A 21,017-nucleotide genomic window follows, 5' to 3' on the forward strand; every position below is an offset into this window, starting at 1 on the left:
ACAGCTGTGCACTCATCAGAAGACTCAACTGGAAAATAGAAGATTCACTCCCAAGCTCATCTACATGATTTAGTTCTTCATGGGATTTTAACCAAGGGCTTCAGTTCCTTGGGAGGTGTTTAAACAGGGCACCTCTGTTCCTCACCACATATTTTGGACTTCTCCATAGGGGTTATTACAGAATGGCAGTTTTCATCCCCCAGAGCAAGACATTCAATGGAGGAGACAGACAGGTAGAGAGCACTCAAGATAGGTGCCACAGTCTTTCTATAACCTGATCCTGAAAGTGAAATCCCAACATCTCTATAGTATTATCTTAATCAGAAAACAGTCATTAAGCACATCTGGGCAGGGGATCTTAGGATATGAACATCAGGAAGTAGGAATAACTTGGGGCCATTCTAAACTTCACTGCCACATTTAAATTCTCCATTTTACTTCTTGATTTACTCTGAGTATATCCTTCAAGTTATTGAGCTTGTAGTACATGGACTCTAAAGTTTTTCAAGAATCTTCTTTACTCAAATATTCATTCCAAATTATTTGGAACTATACACAAAATCCTACATTGGAGAGGAGAGATTTCTTGAGGTTTGAGCCTGTTATCCTCCAAGTACTTTAAAACATTTTTTCAAAATGGGTTTTAGATATAGACATGTATATTGTTCTAGATTTCCAATTATTTAATGCTATGAGTTCTGTCCCATTTTCCTCATAAGCAATGCAAGCTGTTCATTTGATTCTATTTTGTGTTTGAAAAATATAGATTACAGCTACACTTTAAGAAATGACATTCGAAATCACAATTACATTAGAAGGGGCAAGGTCTTTATTAAACAGGTCTAAAGTTTAATTTGTAGAAAAATACTCTAAAGGATATGAAACATAAGTAGAGCTCAATAGTTAGTGTTCATAACTAGAAAGTATTCAGTACATTTGATATCCTTTTCTTTTGGAATGGTTAGGTGACAATGGTTAGGTTATCACTTCTAATACGGCATTAAACAAAGTTGGGGAAAAACTATAATGTAGTATAACCATTCCTCAGGCTTGTTTCTCAAACTTTTGCATAAACACTCCTAAATAACTCAAATTCTTAACTAGCAAGCCCTTTCTGTTTGTATACATGTTTATCACTTTCTTCTTTGGGTGATCCCTAACATATACATCAACAGTTAACATAATGTATGTTGTATTAATTTATTTAAGGGAGTAGATGCTGATATTAGATAATTTGTTTTTAGAGCACCTGGGAAAAAGGACATTGTATTTTTCTAGTTATATGGCTCCCTTTACTGTAAAAACAGATAAGAAAGTAGAATCTTGCCTGTTAGAAGTAGAGAAAATGCTATTTAATTATATATTTCATTATTTATAGAGAGCCCTCTATTTACTTCAACATGCTATGAACTTGACGCATTTGTCTGAATTCCAGAATATTTATTTTTGCAGAAACCAAACACATACATACACACAAAGATATATAGATACAGGTATAGGCAATGACACAGATGTAGATGCCATACCTAATTATACTGTATCTGTATCTGTGTCTGTCTCTATCCACAGAGGCACAGGTTTAGAACATCATTAAGACATATAAACTGGCAAAATCACATTGGAAAACAATTGCTAGAGATTTTGTGTGTGAAGTTTTTCAAATAACTTAATTTTTCCATCCTGCATTTGAAGCCATATGTTGATAAGTTTTACATCAAAACAGAAGTTCTGTACCTAGAAGAGAAACTGCCACATAAAGACACATTTTCATGCTAAATGAATAATAAATTATAGGTTATGTGTTTCTTTGATTTTTGAAGATGCATAATTTAAAATGATAAATAATTAACATATCAAAGCATTCTAATTTAACTGATGTGCAAGAACAGCTAAGACATAAAGTATCCCGCTTGTGCTTAAAGCACATCTTCATAGTAGAGAAATATAGCAGCTTTTTATTACTAACAATTATGCTTTCCAAAGGGTAATTTCGGTTTATCATTTTAAAATATTAGGAAATGTCAAAAAGTTCCATTTCTATTCTGGGATGTGTAAGTACATAGTTGTGGAAGACAGGAAGGAAAGCATGATTAACAGTATGTTATTAAAATTCAACATTTAACTTGGCCTATTTTGCTGAAGCATGATTTCTGAGTGGCATTTTCATTTTCATTTCCACACATGTTCCTCTTCCACTGTATTCTACTCTGTAAATATGAAAAAAATAATCCTTGATGTATAATCATAAATTTAGTAGCACTAAAACAGTACTCTAAAGATTTGTATGGACCAAGAACAATATACTTGTTTGTAATTAAGCTGTTGACAATCTAAAGGAAGTCCTGTTTTTGTTTTTGTTTTTTCTTAGTAGGGCTAAAGGTCAGCTAGTCAGAAACAAACCAGGCTTTCAGAACACGTTAAGTTTTCAGGTGCAAATTAACATAGATTCACCTTGTACTCCTAAAAAAAAAAGTTTTATATATTTAAAATATAAATTGCTAAATCATTATCACTTCATATTGATTGTTTTTTTAGATTAAAGCATATTGAATTTTTTTTTTTAGTTTATTTTACTTCTGCTGAAATACTTGATGGTCTATACACTTCAAAGAGCAGGCCTGGTAAATGGCAATTAGTTAGTTTCAAAGACTGGCTCAGATGGTGAAGAATCTACCTGCAATGTAGGAGATGCGGGTTCAATCTCTGGATCAGGAAGATCCCCTGGAGAAGGAAATGGTAACCTGTTCCAGTATCTTGCCTGGAGAAATCCATGGATAGAGGAGCCTGGTGGGCTACAGTCCATGGGGTCACAAAGAGTCTGACATAGCAACTAACACTTTTACTAGTTTAAAAAAAGTCTTTGTTGGAAGCAACCATGTACATCATGGTGTGAGTGAAAACACAGGACTGTCTAGAAATGTGCCAAGAGCTAGCTGCCAAGATCTATATCAGGTCTGATAGTAAGTATATGTTGGCTTAAACAAGAAGCATCAGGAATATAGTTCAAATGAGGATACAGAACGTACTACAAAGCAACCTTCAGAAAAAAATGGCAGTGAAAGTCAAGAAATTTAAAAATAAACTCTACTTTTAAAATAAAGATTAGGTTCTTTTTCACATTTCAGTGCTCTTTTAAGTTCAGATGTCTTAATGAGAAGTAAAAAACTAGGCAAAGTGAATACTTTCACCAGCTACTTAAAGGGTGCTGCTGCTGCTGCTAAGTCACTTCAGTCATGTCCGACTCTGTGCGACCCCACAGACGGCAGTCCATCAGGCTCCCCCGTCCCTGGGATTCTCCAGGCAAGAACACTGGAGTGGGTTGCCATTTCCTTTTCCAATGCATGGAAATGAAAAGTGAAAGTGAAAGTGAATTCGCTCAGCTGTGTTCGACTCCACGGACTGCAGCCTACCAGCCTCCTCCGTCCATGGGATTTTCCAGGCAAGAGTACTGGAGTGGGGTGCCATTGCCTTCTCCGACTTAAAGGGTGAGCTATGCCTAAAATGTCATTCTTCCGTTTCAGAAAATCAATAGGCATTCAGAGACAACAAGGTACAAAGAGATATACATTCTATGATCATAATAAAATAGAAATCAATAAAATTTTTCAGCAACTTAAAAAGTAAATTAAATGTTTTTAATCACTTATGCAAAAAATTTAAAGACACTGAAATCACAGGAGATTCTTAGGAAACAGAAATTTGAGGATATCATGCTTTAAAACTTATGAACTGAGTTAAAAGCTAGAGTCAGAATTAAATTCAAATGCTAAATATATTAACACATAATTTAATTGTAGAAATGAAAAGCACAGCAAAATAAGTAAAAGAAGAAATAATAGTACAGAAACAAGGTGTTGTGTCTATGAAAATTTTAAAGAAAATCAACTCTAAATTTAATAAAAAATATTAGAAAGAAAACAAAAATATAATTTCCAAAGTAAAGTAAAATATCAGCTATTGAGGAAAGGAAAAATAAAGATTATATTCAAATCAATGCTAATGAATTAGAAGATTCTAAACTGAATACTTCAAAAGAATCAAAGTCACCAAAATAAATTCAAATTAAGTATAAAACTAAAGTAAAAAATGGATAAACACTGTCAAAGTAGAATGCAGGAAAGTATCTATCAGGTTTAGACAGCTTTGCAGGTATTTTCAGTGAAAATATCAAATAGTAAGTTATTTTTATTGTGTGTGTGTGTATCTTGTTTCAAAGCATACCAAAAAGTGAATTTTAAAAATAACAATATACATAATTTTTTTAAAGTTCACTCCACACAAAAGCGTCTAAGCACAAAGCATCTGCCCGCAATGCAGGAGACCTGGGTTCAATCCCTGGGTTGGAAAGATCCCCTGGAGAAGGAAATGGCACCCCACTCCAGTACTCTTGCCTGGAAAATCCCATGGACGGAGGAGCCTGGTAGGCTACAGTCCATGGTGTCACAGAGAGTCGGAGATGACTGAGCAACTTCACTTTCACACACAAAAAAAGAAAATTAAAAACTATAGCCAGTTTTTCCTTAATAATTTAGATACAAAAGTCCTAAATATAATCCTTTCAAATCAAATCCACCAGTATATGAAATACATAAAATATCCCCAAGTAGGATGTATTTCAGAATTGCAAGGATATCTCAATGTTTAAGGGTTAAAATGTGTAATACATCTATCACATGAAAATTTCAAGGGAGAAAATCGATATGATTTCTTGCTAGATTCTTCAAAATCATTTTAATAAAATAGAAATGTATATATGATTTTAGAAATGAAACAAAACCATGTTTAATTGAGAATAGAAAGGTCTTTTCTTTAAATGACTAAATTATTGTTTTCCTCATTAGTACATCATTTGTTGTTGCACAGTTGCTAAATTATATCTGATTCTTTGCAACCCCATGCACTTAATATGAAAGTGAAAGTGAAGTCACTCAGTCCTGTCTGACTCTCTGCGACCCTTTGGACTGTAGCCTACCAGGCTCCTCTGTCCATGGGATTTTCCAGGCAAGAATACTGGAGTGGATTGCCATTTCCTTCTCCAGGAGATCTTTCCCACCCAGGGATTGAACCTAGGACTCCCACATTTTAGGCAAGCGCTTTACTGTCTGAGCCACCAGGGAAGTCCTTAGTATACCATGCTTAAATATCCACTCACTGTCATAAACTATGATATCTAATAAAATATATTACAGATCAACTTCATAGCAATAACTAAAATTGCCTAAAGAGGGACAGAGTACATATTATTCTTATAACAAATATTTATTGAGCCTCCTCTCTGTTGCAAGTATTGTGCCTCACTTCAGGATACCAAGATATTTAAGACATGAATCTGTCCTAGATGTTCAAAGTATTTCAAAGGAGCTAATTATTTTTAAAGTTATATTTAGGGGCCATTTTATATTACATGCAAAATTGAGTAGAAAGTAGTTTTTCACATGCCTTCCATCAAACACACATGTACAGCTTCCCTACTATCAGCTTTCCCCTGAAAGTAATTTGTTATAATCAATAAAACTGTATTGACATGATGTTATCCAAAGTCCACATTAACATTAGGGTTCACTTGATGTTGGGAATTATGTGGGTTGATAGAAACCTATAGCATCATGTGCCCACCATTATAGCATCATGCAGAACAATTTTTCTGCCCTAAAAATCATGTGTCCTCTGCCTATTTATCCTTATTTCCCTCCCAACTCTAGAACTGTTGATATTTCTCACTGTCTCCATAGTTTTATTTTTTCCAGCATGTCATATAACTGGTACCATATAGTACATAGCCTTTGCAGATTGGCTTCTTTCACTAAATGATATTCATTTAAGTTTCTCCATGTTTTTCTATGATTTAATAACTCATTTCTTTTTAATGCTGAATAATATTCCATTGTCTAGAAGCTTGGCAGTTTATTAACTTACCTACTGAAGGATGTATTGGTTGTTTCCAAGTTTTGGCAATTATGAATGAAGCTCCTATAAGCCCCATGTAAGGTTTTTGTGGGGACATAAGACAGGTCATTAGGGTAAATAACAAGGAGCACAATTGCTGAAGTGTGTGGTTAAGAGTATGGTTAGTTTTATGAGTAACTGCCAAATTGTCTTACAAAATGGTTGTACCATTTTGCATTTCCACCAACAGTAAGTGAGAATTTCTATTGCTCCACATCCTTAGCAGCATTTGGTATTGAGAGTGTTTGAATTTTCACCATGCTAATAGATATGTAGCACAATAACATGGTTATTTAACTCATAATTTTCTGATGACTTATGGTGTTAAACTTCTTTTCATGCACTATCATCTGTATCTTCTTTGGAGCGGTATCAATTCAGGTATTTTGCCCTTATTGTTGAGTGTTAAGATTTCTTGGTGTATTTTAAATAATATTCCTTTACATATATATATATATATATATCTCTCTCTTACAAACATTATCTCCCAGTCTGTAGCTTGGCTTATTTTCTTGACAATGTCTTTCATAGAACTAAAGTTTTTAATTCTAATGAAGTACAATTTATCAGTTGTTTCATTCATGGAATGTATCTTTTGTGTTGGGTCTAAAAGTCATTGCTGGGAGAGAGTTCTAAGATGGTAGTATAGGAAGACTCTAAGTTCATCTCCTTCCGTGGATGCGTTGAATCTATACCTACATATATAATAATTCTTCCTAAAGAAGACCTGAAGGCTAACTGGATAGTTCCTGCACATAGAAGGACCACGTATAAATTGATAGGAAACACAGAAACACAATATGCAGACATGGTGACCTGTAAAAGGAAGGGATATCACTGAAAGGCCCAAGCACAAACTTGTTTGCCTTGGCATTTAGAGCATAAATTGTATATAGGAAGAAAATCCATTTATTAAACCCTAGAGTTCTGCCAAATGGTCAGGGAATACTCCAGAATCAGAGGTGTCAGCAAGTGAATTGTTTCAGTCTCCCCAGAGTTTCTCCCCTGGCCTGGGTCCACTCCAGTCACTTGGCTAAAGTTGCCTGAGGCACAGTGCTTCCCAGGGACACCCCCTGGCCAATGCTCACTTAGCTCCAATTGGCCTGCAAAAGCTCTCAGGCACAAGCAGTCTATATAGTGGAGGCTTTTGCATAAGGCTATCCCTTCAAGATCAGGAGAGGTAGCTGTTTTACCTAATTCTTTGAAACAAAAATGAAAATAAAACAAAATGAGGAGGTAGAGGAATGTTTCAAGCAAAGGAACAAATAGTTTCTAGGAGTTTTATGGTTTCAGGTCTTATATTCAAATCTTTAATGCAATTTTTGTTTGTTTGTTTTGTTTGTTTGTTTATGATATAAGAAAGTAATCCAATTTCATTTTTTTGCATGTAACTGCCCAGATTTCTCAGCACCATTTATTTACGAGACTGTCTTTTCTCCATTGTATATCCTTGCCTTCTTTGTCATAGGTTAATTGACCACATGTGTATGTGTTCAGTTGCTCAGTCATGTCTGACTCTTTGCGACCCCATGACTATAGCACAACAGGCTCCTCTATCCATGGGATTTTCCAGGTGAGAATTCTGGAATGTGTTGCCATTTCCTACTCCAAATTGGCCACATGAGCACAGGTATACTTCTGAGCTCTCTACTCTGTTCCATTGGTCTATGTGTCTGTTCCTACACATGGAATAATGGAATGAATTACTCCTGGAATGAATCCCATTTGATCATATATATGATTGTCAAATTCATTAAAAGAAATCAAAAGCATGCAAGAAATTGTAAGCAAGGAGATCAAAATTGTCAATCTTAAGAGAAATCAACCCTGAAAACTCATTGGAAGGATTGATGCTAAAGCTGAAGCCCAAGTATTTTGGTCATTTGATGTGAACACCTGACTCATTGGAAAAGTCCCTGATACTGGAAAAGATTGAAGGCAGAAGGAGAAGAGTGCATCAGAGGATGAGATGGCTGGGTGACATCACTGATGCAATGGACATGAACTTGGGCAAACCTCAGGAGATGGTGAGGGACAGGAAGGCTTGGAGTGATTCAGTCCATGGGGTCTCAGAGTAGGACACAACTGGGCTACTGAACAATTGTTGATTTCAGTTTGCTAATGTTTTGCTGAGGATATTTGCATCTATATTCATCAGGGATATTGGCTTGTAATTTTGCTTTTTTGTGTGATGTCTTTTAGTATCAGGGTAATGCTGGTCTTGTAAATTGTTTCTGGAAGCATTCCCCCATCTTCAACTTTTGAAATAATTTGAAAATGATAAGTATTAACTTTTCTTTAAATGTTTGGTAGAATTCACCTGTGAAACCATCTGGACCCAGAGTTTTGCTTTTTATTATTTTTAATTATGATTCAGTTTTCTTACTAGTAATCTATCCAGATTTTAAATTTTTTCATGATTCAGTCTTAAAAGGGTATATAATTCTAAAACTTTATCCATTTCTTCTAGATTGTAGAATTTGATGGCACATAATTGTTCATATGGCAGGCATGGAAACCTACTCCAGTATTCCTGCCTGGAGAATCCCATGGAGAGAGGAGCCTACTAAGCTGCAGTCCATAGGGTCACTAAGAGTCAGACACAATTGAAGAGAATGAGTACACACACAAAGTTCATAGATTATCTTTCAATCCTTTATATTTCTGTGTTGTGGGGTTAATTTCTCCTCTTTCATTTATGATTTTATATATTTGGTCTCTCTCTCTTCCTTATAAGTGTGACTGAAGTTTTGTCAATTTTGTTTATCTATCAGAGTACCAACTTTTAATTTATTGATGTTTTCTATTTTTTAGTGTCCTTTTCATTTATTTCTTGTGATCTTTATTATTTTCTTCCTTCTACTAACTTTGAACTTTGCTTTTTCTTCTTTTGTAGTTCTTTAAATGTACACACAGATTGAGAGTTTTCTTATTCCTGAGATAGGCAGGTATTGATATTAACGTCCCTCATAGAACTGCTTTTGCAGCTTCTTTTAGATTTTGGAAAGTCGTGCTTTCGTTTTAGTCCCAGAATTTTTTTAATTTCTTCTCTGATTTCTTTTCTGACTCACTGATTATTTAGTAGCATGTTAGTTTTCACATGTTTACGTTTTTTGATTTTTTTTAATATTTGATTTCAATTTTCATAACATTTGGCTCAGAAAAAGATACTTGATAGTCTTAAATTTATTGAGACTTGTTTTATGGCCTATCATATGATCTGTTCTGAAGAATGTTGCATATGTACTTGAAAAGAATGTGTATTCCATAGCTTTTGGACAAAATGTGTTCTATATATATATATTAGGTTAATATAGTCTAGTGTGTTGTTTAGCCACTTAAGGCCAGTGTTTCATTACTGATTTTCTTCCTGAGTGATCTATCTATTGATGTGAGTGGGGAATTAAATTTCCTTACTATTGTTGTATTGCCTTCTATTTATTTTTTTCTGTTAACACTTACTTTCTATATCAAGCTTCTTATATGTTAAATGGAAAATATTTACTAATTGTTATACCTGCTTGTTGGATTGACATCTTTATATACTGCGCTTTTGTGTCTTTTGTTGCAATCTTAGTTTTAAAGTCCATTTTCTCCACTCTGCTATTAATTTCATTTAGTGTATTTTTACTTTAGTTATTGTAATTTTTAGTTCTGATTGCTAATTTCTTTTACTTTCTAAGTTTTTTGGTAGAAGTTCCCTCTGGAGTGAATGGAGTTCCTTCATTTTTTTCTCCAGAATTGGGTGATGATTTTTATTACCATTTCTTTGAACTTTTTATCAGGTGAATTATTTATGTTCATTTTATTAGGTCCCCCCCCCAAGGGCAAGAAAAGTAGAAATAAACAAATGGAACTATATCAAACTAAAAAAGTACTTTGCATATTAAAGAAAACCACCAACAAAATAAAAAGGCAACCTACTGAATCCAAGAAGATATTTGTGACTAATAAATCAATTGGTTGATAAGGGGTATAATATCTAAAGGGGCTGATATCCAAAATATAGAGAGAACTCATACAATTCAATATAAAGAAAAACTGATTTTAAAATAGCCAGAGGACCTCAACTGACATTTTTACAGAGAAAACATATGGATGAAAAAGGGGCACATTGAAAGATAAACAGCATCACTAACAGGGAAATGTAAATCAAAATCAGAATGAGATATCACCTCCTACCATTCAGAATGCCTATCATTAAAATACAATACAAAGTTTGTGAAAATGTGGAGAAAAGGAAACTCTTATGCACTGTTGGTGGGAATATAAATTCGTGAAGCCATTATAAACAACAGTAGAGAGGTTCCTCAAAAAACTAAAAAGCAATTCTACTTCTGGGTATTTATCTAAAAATACTAACTTAAAAATATTTATGTACCCATATGCATACCCTTGTGGTTCAGCCAGTAAAGAATCCTCCTGCACTGTGGGAGACCTGGGTTCAATCCCTGGGCTGGGAAGTTCCCCTGGAGAAGGGAAAGACTCTTCCCCACTCCAGTATCCTGGCCTGGAGAATTACATGGACTGTATAGTCCATGGGATGGCAAAGAGTTGGACATGACTGAGCTTTCACTTTCACATGTATACTATACCACTATTTACAATTGACAAAATATAGAAGAAACCTAAATATTCATCTATAGCTGAATGGGTGAAGAAAATGTGGGGAATATACATGCTATTACTTAGACATAAATAAGGACAAAATCTTGTCATTTCCAGCAACATGCATGAATTTGGAACATTTTATGCTACATGAAATAAGTTAGGGGAAAACAAATACCAAATGATATCTCTTACATGTGGGATCTAAAACAAAGAAACAGACTCATTAGATACAAAGAAAAATTAGTGGTTTCCAAATGGAAAAGAGGGGGGGATATGGACAAAATAGATGAGGGGATTGAGAAATACAAATTTTCAAATATAAGATAAATAAGTCAATGACCTAAATCAAATCACTTAAGATTATACAGAGGAAGTGACAAATAGATTCAATAGATTAGATCTGAGAGGCAGAGTGCCTGAAACCTATGAATGGACATTGGTGATACTGTACAGGAGGCAGTGATCAAAACCATCCCTAAGAAAAAGAAATGCAAAAAGGCAAAATGGTTGTCTGAAGAGGGCTTACAAATAGTTGAGGAAAGAATAGATGGTAAAGGCAAAGGATAAAAGGAAAGATATATCCATCTGAATGCAGAGTTCCAAAGAATATCAAGGAGAGATAAGAAAGCCTTCCTCAGTGATCAATGCAAATAAATAGAGGGAAACAATAGAATGGGAAATTCTAGAAATCTCTTCAAAAAAATTAGAGACACCAAGGCAACATTTCATGCAAAGATGGGCTCCAAAAAGGAGAGAAAGTATATGGACTTAACAGAGGAAGAAGATATTAAGAAGAGGTGGCAACAATACAAGAAGAACTATAAAAAAAAGATCTTTATGACCCAGATAACCACTATGATGTGATCCCTCACCTGGAGCCAGACATTCTGTAGTGTGAAGTCAAGGGGGCTTGGGAAGCATGACCATAAATAAAGTTAGTGGAGGTGTGGGAATTCCAATTGAGCAATTTCAAATCCTAAAAGATGATGCTGTGAAAGTGCTGGACTTAATATGCCAACAAATTTGGAAAACTCATTAGTGGCCACAGGCCTGGAAAAGGTCAGTTTTTATTCCAATCTCAAAGAAAGGCAATGTCAAAGAATGTTCAAACTACCACACAATGACACTAATCTCATATGCTAGCGAAGTAATGCTCACAATTCTCCAAGCCAAGCTTCAAGAGTACATGAACCAAGAACTTCTGGATGTACAAGTTGGATTTTAAAAAGGCAGAGGAACCAGAAGTCAAAAGGCCAATCCACTGGATCATTGAAGAAGCAAGAAGTTTCCAGAAAAACATCTAGTTCTGCTTCATTGACTATCATGAAAACTTTGACTGTGTGGGTCACAACAGATGGTGAAAAATTCTGAAAGCGATGAAAATACCAGACCACCTTACCCGACTCCTGACAATGTGTATGAGGGTCAAGAAACAACAGTTTGAGCTGGGCCTGGAACAATGGACTGGTTCCAAATTAGGAAAGGAGTACCACAGGCTATATATTGTCACTCTGCTTATTTAACTTCTACACATAGTACATCATTAGAAATGCCCACTTGAATGAAGCACAAGCTGGAATCAAGATTGCTGGGAGAGGTATCAACAACCTCAGATATGCAGATGACATCACCCTTATTGCAGAAAGCAAAGAGGAACTAAAGAGACTTTTGGTGAAAGTGCAAGAGGAGAGTGAAAAAGCTAGCTTAAAACTCAACATTCAAAAACTAAGATCATGGTCGCATCACTTCATGGCATATAGATGTGGAAACAATGAAAACTGTGGCAGGCTTTATTTTCTTCAGCTCCATAATCACTGCAGATGGTGACTGCAGCCATGGAATTAAAAGATGCTTGATCCTTGGAAGAAAAGCTAGGACCAACCTAGACAGCATATTAAAAAGTAGAGACATTACATTGCCAACAAAGGTCCATCTAGTCAAAGCTATGGTTTTTCCAGTAGTCATGGATGTGAGAGTTGGATTATAAAGAAAGCTGAGTGCCAAAGAATTGATGTTTTGAATTGTGGTGTTGGAGAGGACTCTTGAGAGTCCCTTGGACTGCAAGCATATCAAACTACTCAATCCTAAAGGAAATCAATTCTGAATATTCATTGCAAGGACTGATGCTGAAACGCCAATACTTTGGCCACCTGATGTGAAGAAATGACTCATTGGAAAAGACCCTGATGCTAGAAAAGATTGAATGCGGGAGGAGAAGAGAATGACAGAGGATGAGATGGTTGGATGGCATCACCGACTTAATGGACATGAGTTTGAGCAGCTCTAGGAGTTGGTGCTCAAAATTCTGCAAGCCAGGCTTCAGCAGTATGTGAACCATGAACTTTCAGATGTTCAAGCTGGTTTTAGGAAAGGCAGAGGAACCACAGGTCAAATTGCCAACATCTGCTGGATCATTGAAAAAATAAGAGAGTTCCAGAAAAAAACATCTATTTCTGCTTTATTGACTATGTCAAAGCCTTTGACTGTGTGGACCACAACAAACTGGAAAATTCTGAAAGAGATGGGAATACCAGACCACCTGACCTGACTCTTGAGAAACCTATATGCAGGTCAGGAAGCAATAGTTGGAACTGGACATGGAACAACAGACTGGTTCCAAATAGGAAAAGGAGCACGTCAAGGCTATATATTGTCACCCTGCTTATTTAACTTATATGCAGAGTACATCATGAGAAACGCTGGGCTGGAAGAAGCACAAGCTGGAATCAAAATTGCCAGGAGAAATATCAATAACCTCAGATATGCAGATGACACCGCCCTTATGGCAGAAAGTGAAGAGGAACTAAAAAGCCTCTTGATGAAAGTGAAAGAGGAGAGTGAAAAAGTTGGCTTAAAGCTCAACATTCAGAAAACTAAGATCATGGCATCTGGTCCCATCAGTTCATGGCAGATAGATGGGAAAACAGTGGAAACAGTGTCAGACTTTATTTTGGGGGGCTCCAAAATCACTGCAGATGGTGATTGCAGCCATGAAATTAAAAGAAGCGTACTTCTTGGAAGGAAAGTTATGACCAACCTAGATAGCATATTCAAAAGCAGAGACATTACTTTGCCAACAAAGGTCCGTCTAGTCCAGACTAGGTTTTCCAGTGATCATGAATGGATGTGAGAGTTGGACTGTGAAGAAAGCTGAGTGCTGAAGAATTGATCCTTTGAACTGTGGTGTTGGAGAAGACTCTTGAGAGTCACTTGGACTGCAAGGAGATCCAACCAGTCCATCCTAAAGGAGATCAGCCCTGGGTGTTCATTGGAAGGACTGATGCTGAAGCTGAAACTCCAGTACTTTGGCCAGCTCATGTGAAGGGTTGACTCATGGGAAAAGACTCTGATGCTGGGAGGGATTGGGGACAGGAGGAGAAGGGGACAACAGAGGATGAGATGGCTGGATGGCATCACCAACTCAATGGACGTGAGTTTGAGTGAACTCTGGGAGTTGGTGATGGACAGAGGCCCGGCGAGCTGTGATTCATGGGGTTGCAAAGAGTCGGACACGACTGAATGACTGAACTGAGGAGTTGATGATGGACAGAGAAGCCTGGCATGCTGCAGTTCATGGGGTCGCAAAGGGTCGGACACAACTGATCGACCGAATTGAACTGACTGAAGTCGCAGGGATAGAAATCATTATAAGGAATATGATCACTAAAACTATAACAACTTGTATAGCTAGACTCATTGTGGTAATCATTTCATAATGTGTAAAAATACTTAATCACTATACTGTATGCCTGTAATGAATATAGCATGCATGCTAAAGTGCTTCAGTCATGTTCACCTCTTTCCAACCTTATGGGCTGTAGCCCACCAGTTTCCTCTGCCCATGGGATTCTCCAGGCAAGAACACTGGAGTGGGCTGCCATGCCCCTCTTCAGGGAATTTTCCTGACCCAGGGATCAAACCCCCGTGTCTTACATATCCTATATTGGCAGACAGGTTCTTTACCACTAGTGCCACCTGGAAAGCCCAATGAGCATAACACAAAATGTTAGCTATAAATCTATAAAAGTTGTAATAAAAGAAAAGTCCTTGCCAAACCCAAGGCCCTCTAGATTTTTGTGTATGTTGTCTATTAGAATTTTACATTTTTTCTTTCATATTCAGATTTATATTCTGTCAACTTTTGTGAAAGGTGTAAGTTCTGCGTCTGAATTCTTTTTTTTTGCCTGGTAGATGTCCAATTGTTCCAACACCATTTGCTGAAAAGACTATTTTTTTCTCCATCATGTTACCATTGTTCCTTTGTCAAGGTGACTATACTTGCGTGGGTCTAATCTGGGCTCTCTGCTCTGTTCTATTAATCTATTTCTCTGTTTTTTTTTTAATTGCAGTCTTGATTATTGTGGCTTTATAAAGTAAGTCTTTAAGTTAGAAAGTGTCAATCCTTCAGCATTGCTCTTCTCCTTCAATATTGTCTTGGCTATTCTGGGTCTTTGGCTTCTTTATATAAATTTTAGAATCAGCTTGCTAATGACCACAAAATAACAGTTGAGATTGTACTGAATCATAGATCATGTTGGGAAGAACTAACATTTGACAATTTGAGTGTTCCTATCCATTAATATGGACTTCCAGCTAGTGCCAGTGGTAAAGAACCTGCCTGCCAATGCAGGAGACCTAAGAGACATGGATTCAATCCCTGGGTCAAGAAGATCCCCTGGAAGAGGGCATGGGAACCCACTCTGGTATTCTTTCCTGGAGAATCCCATGGACAGAGGAGCCTGATGGGCTATAGGCCATAGAATTATGAAGAGATGGACAAGACTGAAGTGACTTCAGTTCAGTCGCTCAGTCATGTCCAACTCTTTGCGACCCCATGAATCGCAGAACGCCAGGTCTCCCTGTCCATTACCATCACCCAGAGTTCACTCAAACTCACATCCATCAAGTTGGTGATGCCATCCAGCCATCTCATCCTCTGTTGTCTCCTTCTCCTCCTGCCCCCAATCCCTCCCAGCATCAGAGTCTTTTCCAATGAGTCAACTCTTCGCATGAGGTGGCCAAAGTACTGGAGTTTCAACTTTAGCATCCTTCCTTCCAAAGGAATCCCAGGGCTGATCTCCTTCAGAATGGACTGGTTGGATCTCCTTGCAGTCCAAGGGACTCTCAAGAGTCTTCTCCAACACCACAGTTCAAAAGCATCAATTCTTTGGCGCTCGGCTTTCTTCACAGTCCAAGTCTCATGCATCAATGAATATAAAATATTTTTTGCAGGGTTCTTTTGTGATTTCTTTCATTAAAGTTTTATAGATTTCCTCTTGTGGAGCTTGTACATGTTTTTTTAGCTTTGCACCTTAGTATTTGATTTGTGGAGGTTCTAATATAATTTTTTTTTAATTTCAATTTTCACTTGGTCATTATTGATCTACCAGGAAGCAACTGATTGTGTATAGCAATTTTTACCTATTATCAACAACCATGCTATAATTAATTATTAGTTCCAGAAGTATTTTTTTTGTCAATTCTTTCTACATAGATAATCATGTCATCTGCAAAGAAAAAGAAGTTTTATTCCTTTCTTCTCAATCTGTCTACTCTTTGTTTCCTTTTCTTGTCTTACTGCTTTGGCTAGTACTTCCACTGTGTTGTTGTTGAAAATGATTTGTGAAACAGGACATTATTCTTTGTTGCTGATCCTAGGGAGAAAGTTTCTAGGTTTCTCACCATCAAACATTTTATTAGCTGTTCCCTTTAAAATATTTCTAAAAGATCTTTAGAAATTAAGGATGCTCCCCTCTCTGAGTAGATATATTTTAAACTTTGGCATGAATAAATAGAACTACAGTTGTAGCAATTAATAAATATATGTTAACCTCGAATAGCCAAAGCAATCTTGAGAAAGAAGAATGGAACTGGGGGAATCAACCTGCCTGACTTCAGGCTCTACTACAAAGCTACAGTCATCAAGACAGTATGGTACTGGCACAAAGACAGAAATATATATTAATGGAACAAAATAGAAAGCCCAGAGATAAATCCACGCACCTATAGACACCTTATCTTTGACAAAGGAGGCAAGACTATACAATGGATTAAAGACAATCTCTTTAACAAGTGGTGCTGGGAAACTGTCAACCACTTGTAAAAGAGTGAAACTAGAACACTGTCTAACACCGTACACAAAAATAAACTCAAAATGGATTAAAGATCTAAACGTAAGACTAGAAACTATAAAACTCTTAGAGGAGAACATAGGCAAAACACTCTCTGACATAAATCACAGCAGGATCTTCTATGACCCACTTCCCAGAATACTGGAAATAAAAGCAAAAATAAACAAATGGGACCTAATTAAAATTAAAAGCTTCTGCACAACAAAGGAAACTATAAGCAAGGTGAAAAGACAGTCTATGGAATGGGAGAAAATAATAGCAAATGAAGCAACTGACAAACAACTAACCTCAAAAATATACAAGCAACTCCTACAGCTCAACTCCAGAAAAATAAATAACCCAATCAAAAAATGGGCCAAAGAACTAAATAGACATTTCTCCAAAGAAGACATACAGGTGGCTAACAAACACATGAAAAGGTGCTCAACATCACTCATTATCAGAGAAATGCAAATCAAAACCACTATGAGGTACCATTTCACGCCAGTCAGAATGGCTGCGATCCAAAAGTCTACAAACAATAAATGCTGGAGAGGGTGTGGAGAAAAGGGAACCCTCTTACACTGTTGGTGGGAATGCAAACTAGTACAGCCACTATGGAGAACAGTGTGGAGATTCCTTAAAAAACTGGAAACAGAACTGCCTTATGACCCAGCAATCGCACTGTTGGGCACACACACCAAGGAAACCAGAATTGAAAGAGACACGTGTACCCCAGTGTTCATCGCAGCACTGTTTATAATAGCCAGAACATGGAAGCAACCTAGATGCCCATCAGCAGATGAATGGATAAGAAAGCAGTGGTACATATACACAATGGAGTATTACTCAGCCATTAAAAAGAATACATTTGAATCAGTTCTAATAAGGTGGATGAAACTGGAGCATATTATACAGAGTGAAGTAAGCCAGAAAGAAAAACACCAATACAGTATACTAATGCATATATATGGAATTTAGAAAGAAGGTAACGATAACCCTGTATGTGAGACAGCAAAAGAGACACAGATGTATAGAACAGTCTTTTGGACTCTGTGGGAGAGGGAGAGGGTGGGATGATTTGGGAGAATGGCAATGAAACATGTATAATATCATATAAGAAATGAATTGCCAGTCCACATTTGATGCAGGATACAGGATGCTTGGGGTTGGTGCACTGGGATGACCCAGAGGGATGGTACGGGGAGGAAGGTGGGAGAGGGGTTCAGGATGGGGAACACGTGTACACCCGTGGTGGATTCATGTTGATGTATGGCAAAACCAATACAGTATTGTAAAGTAATTAGCCTCCAATTAAAATAAATAAATTTAAGTTAAAAAAATAAATATATGTTAAAAAATTTCAAAGAAAAAGTGGTGAGAAATCTCTTCACCCTAACAAGTCTTGAAGCAAAGAGTTTAAATAGGAAATGGAAAGTAACAAAACAGACTTTTATTCCAGAAGCTAGGTTTTATTTTCATGTTCACTGAAAAAAAAATACAATGTGTGTATGTGTGTGTGTGTGTGTGTATATAATATTCTTATTTATGTAGACTGTGGAGGAAGGAATTTAGAGCTGGAAGTTACCAAATTTTGTCAAAATGTTTATTTGTCTTGTTTTTTAAACAATGTGCTATTTATTGAGTGTATGCTCAGTGTTGTAGTAAGACCAAAAAAGATGAATAAAATAATTTCTAACTTCGGAGGACACTAGGACATGTCTACATAAAATAATATATAATAACACGGAATGAAGGAAAAGACGTATGCAATATAATAGAAAGAGATTAGGGAAATCTAGACTAAATATTTTAAGCCTACTTTACTCCTGAACTATGTCTTCCATTTAATAATTCTTTGCATAGCATCACTTACTGGTAGAAATACCTGCTGGTTATGGAAGATGAATGGACTTGATTAAAGAAGCATATTTTATAATAAACTTCCAAAAGTAATGCTTCAGATGAGGACATGGCAATCCACTCCCATATTCTTGTCTGTGAATCCCATGGACAGAGGAGCCTGGTAGGCTGTAGTCCATAGCATCACAGAGTCAGATGCCATTGAAGAGACCTGGGACGCATGTAGTAAAGCTTCATGCTTAGTTCTAGTGGGAAACAGTTTTATATAAAAGGCATGTCTACTTTTTTTTTTTTTTAACATCCTTTCAAGATCAACTGCCTTGTACTTTTCCATGAGAAGGTATTATACTAGGCACTTATTAAAAATCAATTATACTTCTTGTACCAATCCCTATCAGAAAAGATCAGAAGATATCTCAATATCCATAACATAGAAACTAGGAATAATTTTTATAGTCTCTTTCTACACTAGTCTCTCAAATCTTTATTCATCTACCTATAAATTGCTGCATATTTTGCCAGATTCTTTGCTCAGCTGCTCCTTTGATCTCCCATCTGTTCATTTCTTTCTCTCTGATTGAAGACAAGAAGTGTTTGTGGCTATGTACTCCACTGAGAAGCCACAAAACAAAAGATGGATGTGTATGAATGAAATGATTTCAACCTAAAGTGCATTTTTTTCTGAAAATACTTGAAATCATGTTGATTTGATTTTCTGTGAAGAACAGAATGACCAGATGCCATATTTTAAGAAACTTTCTCATTTTTACCATTCTGCTATAGTATTCTATAAATTTCAAAACACTTTTAAAAGGACAGCAATGTTTGCCAGATGAATTTTTTTTTAATACTCTTCAATGGCTTCTTTTGCACCTGGAATAAAATCTAAATTTTTATAATGGCCTGAAAATTTTTTGACCTATCATCACTTGCCTCTTTTGTTCGCAGTTTTCCAAAAATATAAGCCTATTTCAGTTTGCTCAACACACCCTCCCCATTTCCATCCTGAGCTCCTCCTTCATGCAGTTAAACTGCTGCTGCTGCTGCTGTTAAGTCGCTTCAGTCGTGTCCGACTATGTGCAACCCCATAGACAGCAGCCTGCCAGGCTTCCCCGTCCCTGGGATTCTCCAGGCAAGAACGCTGGAGTGGGTTGCCATTTCCTTCAATATGTGAAAGTGAAAAGTGAAAGTGAAGTCGCTCAGTCATGTCCTACTCTAGCAACCCCATGGACTGCAGCCTACCAGGCTCCTCTGTCCATGGGATTTCCCAGGCAAAAGTACTGGAGTGGGGTGCCATTGCCTTCTCCGCAGTTAAACTAGCCTGAAGCAATTTTTTCCAACTCTTTTCACATTTGATTTTCCCTCAGCCCTTAGGTCTTAGCTTGGTTGTCATCCATACTTTTTCTATCTCCCTTGAAAACAAGTCTTCCACAGTTTATTGTCTTATGAAAGTGCATGTAGTATCATGATGAAGAGCATGGACTCTATTTAAAATAATAGAATTAGTGCCATTCTGCTACTGAAAACTATGGTTGTGAACAACATATTTAGATTCTCTTTGCTTCACTTTTTAATTTATAAAATGGAGATGATAATAATACCTCATAGATGGTTAGGTTAAATAAACTAATAAAATAAAATAATACTGCCTGGAGTAAAACAAAATCTCATCGATGTTTGTCATTAATATAGTAGCATCCTACTTATTTCTTCCAAATTTCTTACAACATCATGGATTTATTTTTCAAATTAAATTTTGTCTGTCTACCATGCTAGACTTGGTTTTAAAGTTTCTGAGGGGAAGGACTGTACTAATCTTGTTTCATCCTTGTTTTCCCAAATGGATTAAAGTTCCTGACATAATAGGGTTTGAAAAATATTTATTGAAAGGATGACAGATGTCTGGGGTCGTTATTGGGATAGCCTGTCTATGAATGGGTTGAACTGGTGAATATTTCTTCTTCCCCTTACCAATCAAACTTTTCAATTAAGAACTGATAATAGCACACTTCAGAATTTAGTTGACTAGTGTAGTTGCTTTCATAATACAGCTAACTTTTCCTGTAGCATGAGTAAAACAGGTACTTCTCTATTCCCTAATACTAGACCATCTATGAGATCAATGCTTCCAAATCAAAGGGCAAAACCCATGTTTAAAGGAAAGAATCTTTACTCAAAATGGCATTATAAAATGTTATCCCTGAGGAAAGGTAAAGACCATTTTTGTAAGATGTGGTTAGTTCACAAATGATTAGAAATGAAACCAGCTGGAACACAGAGGTAAATGGCAAGGTCTGTGTTGGCATTCACTGGTTCTCTTTTTTCCACTTTTGAAAATGAAAGTGTTAGTTGCTCAGTCATGTCCAACTCTTTGTGATCCCATGGACTGTACAGCCTGCCAGGCTCTTGTACCCATAAGATTCGGTAGGCAAGAATACTGGAGTAGGCTGCCATTCCCTTCTCCAGGGGATCTTCCCTACCCAGCAA

General features: G+C 36.6%; 1 long non-coding RNA gene across 1 annotated transcript in view; it reads right to left on the reverse strand.

Annotated features, from left to right (window-relative positions):
- Positions 1 to 878: 878 nt before the first annotated feature.
- The window catches only part of LOC123335010, a 208,036-nt gene continuing 187,897 nt past the window's right edge, over positions 879 to 21,017 (reverse strand). Inside the window, exon 3 of the long non-coding RNA XR_006553223.2 lies at positions 879 to 2,207. This is a non-coding gene — a long non-coding RNA (uncharacterized LOC123335010). The remainder of the gene's footprint in view (positions 2,208 to 21,017) is intronic.

The sequence above is a fragment of the Bubalus bubalis genome, chromosome 9 (genome assembly GCF_019923935.1).
Source record: "Bubalus bubalis isolate 160015118507 breed Murrah chromosome 9, NDDB_SH_1, whole genome shotgun sequence".
Taxonomy (NCBI): Eukaryota; Metazoa; Chordata; class Mammalia; order Artiodactyla; family Bovidae; genus Bubalus; species Bubalus bubalis.